Below are 6000 nucleotides of genomic sequence, written 5' to 3' on the forward strand. Positions count from 1 at the left end.
GGGGGGGGGGGGGGGTGGGGGGGGGGGGGGGTGGGGGGGGGGGGGGGTGGGGGGGGGGGGGGGTGGGGGGGGGGGGGGGTGGGGGGGGGGGGGGGTGGGGGGGGGGGGGGGTGGGGGGGGGGGGGGGTGGGGGGGGGGGGGGGTGGGGGGGGGGGGGGGTGGGGGGGGGGGGGGGTGGGGGGGGGGGGGGGTGGGGGGGGGGGGGGGTGGGGGGGGGGGGGGGTGGGGGGGGGGGGGGGTGGGGGGGGGGGGGGGTGGGGGGGGGGGGGGGTGGGGGGGGGGGGGGGTGGGGGGGGGGGGGGGTGGGGGGGGGGGGGGGTGGGGGGGGGGGGGGGTGGGGGGGGGGGGGGGTGGGGGGGGGGGGGGGTGGGGGGGGGGGGGGGTGGGGGGGGGGGGGGGTGGGGGGGGGGGGGGGTGGGGGGGGGGGGGGGTGGGGGGGGGGGGGGGTGGGGGGGGGGGGGGGTGGGGGGGGGGGGGGGTGGGGGGGGGGGGGGGTGGGGGGGGGGGGGGGTGGGGGGGGGGGGGGGTGGGGGGGGGGGGGGGTGGGGGGGGGGGGGGGTGGGGGGGGGGGGGGGTGGGGGGGGGGGGGGGTGGGGGGGGGGGGGGGTGGGGGGGGGGGGGGGTGGGGGGGGGGGGGGGTGGGGGGGGGGGGGGGTGGGGGGGGGGGGGGGTGGGGGGGGGGGGGGGTGATGGGAATTGTAGTCCATAACATCTGGAGTGCCAAAGGTTCACCTCCCTGGGTTCAAGGGAAGGCATTCAGAGGTGCCTGTCTCTGCATAGATACTGTGGTTATTTTTGAATAAAGTGGGGTATTTGCCTTTTATTTTAAAGTTGAGAGGCGAATCCTCTGACCTTCTCATGCTGTGCCTCTTCAGAGACTTGCCTCATAGGCTGCCGTACCAGTGACGGGAGCTGCATTTGGGGAAGTGCCTCAAGTGATGGATGCCCGGCGGGTAAGAAAGAAGAGAAAGCTTTGTTCCCGTAACACCACTGCAAAAGCGAGACCTCACATATGAATTCCATTTTATACAAAAATGGTTCTTTATTAGGTAAACACAGCTGACATCCTGTTGAATACTTGTGTGCTACCTCATATGTCTTGGAAATGGATCTTAACTTGTTTGCATCATTTATACGCTGCTTTTCCTTTTAAAAAAATTGTCACAAAAGGACTTACAATCGTTCTCTCTCAAAACTGCACTGTGAAGGTAGGTTAGGCTGAGAGTATGAATATGTATTCCCCTTACACAAGGCTTGGTGTTTTCATTATAATGACAGTTCGGTTTCAAACCGCCACCTCTTGGTGGCATCATGGCTCCAGAATTGCAGGGTTTCATCTTGTGAGTTCCAGTACTGGTCCTGTAAAGCAGACAGAAGTAGAAACAGGCTCCATCATAACATGGAAGGAAGAAGAGGTGCAAGGGTGCCCTCCCCATGGAAGGGGCATGGGAAGAAGACAGAGTGTACCTTGCCAGGGGTCTTCACTACTCATCTGCAGGAGCTCCTGGAAGCCCAGCCACACCACCAAGGGCACCCTTGGCCACTACTCTAGCCTCTGTAGACAGCAGTGGACCAGGAGTCAGCCACTGTGGTAGGCTTCGATGTAGGGGCATGCAGCACCGCCAACTGAACCCTAGTAGCCTCCTCAATAGAGCAGAAGTGTTTTAAGACAGAAGCAACCATATTTCCACTCTGGGCACTGGCTTTCCCGTTCCATCTGTGACTAGAAACCTTCACTCTAAATTCATTCTGCACTCGTAACCTTTATGTGTGGTTATGTATTTCAGTGGAGCCCATGTCCATGCCAGTCAATTGGCATTCCTGGCTCCCAACATATCCAGTGGGCATTCCAGCATCTTCCATTGTTCCCAGTGGGCAATCATGTCATTGATTTCAGTAATCCCCTCTTGCAGCATATGTGGCTGGCATATCTCATATTCCTTGGAATGTCCAGCAGCCCTTCCAGATGCCTGGCAGCTGCTGCCACAGATGCACCAACCCCTCCATAGCCCAGGAGAATACATCCCTTTCCCATGGCAGATCTCTAGCTGCTCCCGCTCAGTTGCCACCTCAGGGTCCCAGCAAGGTCTCCCAAGTTCCTGGCTACAGCATCTGAATCAGTTGCCCACTTCCCCTATGCTCTCCCCGCCCCTCTTCAAAGACATTGAGTCTGCCCACTGCAATGGCTCTGCCTGCCCAGCCACTGATTCTGGGGAGTCTGTGATTCCCTTCCCTCTCAGTGACTCTTTCCCAGCTGTCTTTTCCTGAATATCAGAGCCTTCCCAGAGCAAGTACACAATTATTAATTGCATTTGTTTACTCTATTCGTATCCTACCTTTTTCACAATTGTGACCCAAAGTGACTTACATCATTCTCTCCTTCATTTTATCCTCGCATCAACTTTGTGAAGGTGGTTAAGCTGAGTCTGTATGGCTGTCCCATGTCCACCCAGCTAGCTTCCACAGCACATGGTGATTTGAACCTATGTCTCCCAGGTCCTAGTCTGTCACTGTAACTTCCACACCACTGTGGCTCATTCTCTGGCCCATCCCTTCTTCAACCAGTAGCCATCAATGTGATGAGGTCAGCCTTGGAGATGCTGCTGGGCCCCTGCTGTATTTAATGAGTGATGCTTGATGAAGGATAGTGGCAAGTAGCTTATGATGGGGAACCAGTGGCAACCATCCACAGCCACCCAAAAGCCCTCCCTCATGGACGTGTCATTGAGTAGACCTCAGGGAATCACAAATGGGGCAGAGTGGGCATGGAGCTCTTCCCATGCTTATACTACCACATTGTGGGCACATTTTCACACCCTCATGTGGATACAGTCTGTGTCATTGTCTACCACTAATTATTTTATAGACACTAACCAATTAATGCCAATCACACATTATTCACAGCAATGGAAACAACAGCTGGGGCAAAAAATCAAACAGAGACACAGTTGTTGGAAAATACAGACTTTATTGAACTGCAAATTATGTTGAGGACTGCTGACTCAAGTTGCCATCTCCCTGGGACCATGGGGAGACATATTGAGCCTTCCCTGGCACAGCTAAGTAGGGTGGAGTCTCAGGTGGAACTTGGGAGGGTTGGCAGAATGCAGTGCTTCACTCCAAAAGGTGTGCTGGGACAAGCAGAGTATGGGGGAAAGGGCACTTGCCATGCCCAGAGGTCTTCCTCTGAGTCATCACCAGCAGGAAAGCCAAACAGAGACATGTACAGTGGCAAATTCCTAGCTAGGTGCAGCCATGTTGGTCAAGGTCCTCCAGGGATTTGACTCCATGGCCCAAGGGACAGAACTCCACCACATACACCCCAAATAAGGCAAAGCCTGGCACCCTTTCAAACACACAAACCTGTCCTGCATTGGAGTGCTCAGGAATTGGTAATAATCCAACCACCATGACCACAATGGACTTGGGTGTGGGAGACAGCATGGCTGCTGTGGCTTCCAACCATAAACAAGGGGAAAGGGGAAGGTTTGTGTTCTAGGCTCATATATTTGAAACACACCGGTGTAAAGGTCAGTGGGCTCCCTATGCGGATTCACCATCCCAATAAATGTTTGCCTTTCCATCTCTACAATACTGACTTTTTGTGTAAATTGTGGTTTGGCTTGGCTTTACTGGTACAGTCTGCAGAGGATGAATTGCTGTGTCTTTAAGCGGGTGAATGGGAGAACTGTGGGAATAGTGGCAGAGAAGACAGAATAAGAGAATATTACAATATCTCCATGTGAAGCATTGATTCTAATTCAGGAGACATCAAGGGTGTAACTACAGAGAGGCAAGCCAGGGCTCATACCCTGGGTACTGCTTAAGGGAGGTACCGGAAAGCCTAGAGTCCCTTGCAAAGCTCTGCCTCCCTCCACCATCGAATTGTGTGTCTACCCCCGAACTCCATGTAAAGTTCATGGGCAGGTGCACAGTTCAAGGCTGGGGCTGGGTCCAGCTGAATCCTGCCCCTGTGGAGTTTGGGTGCAGGGGCACAGTTCAAGGCTGGGCTCGTGTCCAGCATTCAACTAGACAACTTCCAAACTCCATGTGGCACTGGGAAAGCACAGTTCCAGGCCGGGCTCAGCTGGGTCTAGCTCTAAACTACAGGCTCCACCTAGAAGCCTGCAGCTTAAGGGGTGGTGCACAGCATAAACATTGCCCATGGCTCCATCTTTAGAAGATACACTCCTAAAAATCATTGTACTTGTTTCTAAATTGGGGCAGGTTTGTCACTGCTAAGTCTCATGACAATCACAAACAGCGTAATTTCCAAAACAAAGGAGGTTGCATAACACTGATTAGTGTTAGACAGACTATTCTAAACAGACTATTCTGAACAGAATTGCATTTGAATTTTACATAGTTCTATCATGTCATGTCTCTATTTCATGGGGTTTTTTTACTCTGTGTTTGGCATGTGTCCGCAGACAAAATGAGGACCCACTTTACTCAGCTGAAAAAGTGGACTTTAGTTCACTAAAGTTTATGCCACAATAAAATCATCCAAAGTGCCACAAGACTCCTACTTAATTCCCACTGCTTTCAATGGGACTTATTCAAAGCTATGTTAATTTTGGTAGGGTTAAGTTGTTTTTAAAGAAATGTAAAATTGACAGCACTGATTCTTGTTTAAATACAATTTTAAAATATCTCAGGGTATACTTCTTGGTAAAGCTCTTTATGTTATGATAAACTAGGGTTGACAACATTTAATCTGGTCCATCTAGCTATCGCAACATGATCACTGTCACATATGTGCATGATGAGAGGAAAAGAAGAGGGGGGGACATAGGTGCCAGTTGTGGGGGAGCAGGTTGTGTGGGCACTGTTTTCATTCACTTTCACTCCATGTGCTGCTTATACTACCACATTGTGGGCACGTTTTCACACCCTCATGTGGATACAGTCTGTGTCATTGTCTACCACTAATTATTTTATAGACACTAACCAATTAATGCCAATCACACATTATTCACAGCAATGGAAACAACAGCTGGGGCAAAAAACATATTTTCCCAATGAGAAAATACTGCCATTCATGTGCTAGGAAAATGTCAACTAAGTAGCAACTGTGCTTTCCTTGTGCAATTTTTAAAACTCTAAAAAAAAGTCCTAAGTGTTGCAATTAATTTCCAGCAACAAATTGTCAGTTAGGTTACAACTTGTTAACAGAACATATAATTTGAAATGCAGTGGATAGAGGCAGAAGAATTTATTTGACTGCTTGAAGGATTTTAAAAGGCTCTATTAAGAAACATGATGATGTGTCCCAATTCCTCCCTAACAGGTAGAACAAGGAATAAACTAGATCAGAATAATTTATTTGATTGGTTGAAGGATTTTAAAAGGCTCTGTTAAGAAATATGATGGTGCATTATGTCCCAATTCCTCCCTAACAGGTAGAACGGGGAATAAACTAGGGGTCTTTAGTCTTTAAATCCCATTTATATGCAGTGGGAATTTAAACTGAGGGAGTCATATCCAATAAACCATTAGCAAAGCTATGCCTGCTACACATTAGAATTTCCTGCCTCTCTGCTCCTGCTGCAACCCACTCTGCTCCCAAAAAATCCCCTTCATGGTTCAGTACAGCACTCTGTGTATGTGTCTACTGTGGGAAGAAGAATCAGCAAAAATGACATCATCAGTTCCCTGTCAGTGTGGAAGTACCCTCCACTGTCAGAAAAGAAGCACTGGAGGTTTCTTAAAGTTCAATTTATTATTTAAAATAAATAAAAACTTGCCTATACCACGTTTATGCTTTCTGCAGGTAAAATAAAATCAGGTGTCTATAGAAAAACCAACCATACAGACCAATATTTACATAAAAACTCCAGTCACCACCCACAACAAAATAGGCATATCATAATCAAAACTCTGGTAGACGGTGCCAAACAGATCTCCAACCCTCATCTTCTCACTGATGAACTGAATCACCTAGACTGGGCTCTGCAAGCAAATTGCAACTCCACAACAGAAATCGGAAGAGCTATAAAA

This window comes from Sphaerodactylus townsendi, linkage group LG05 (genome assembly GCF_021028975.2).
Source record: "Sphaerodactylus townsendi isolate TG3544 linkage group LG05, MPM_Stown_v2.3, whole genome shotgun sequence".
Lineage (NCBI taxonomy): Eukaryota > Metazoa > Chordata > Lepidosauria > Squamata > Sphaerodactylidae > Sphaerodactylus > Sphaerodactylus townsendi.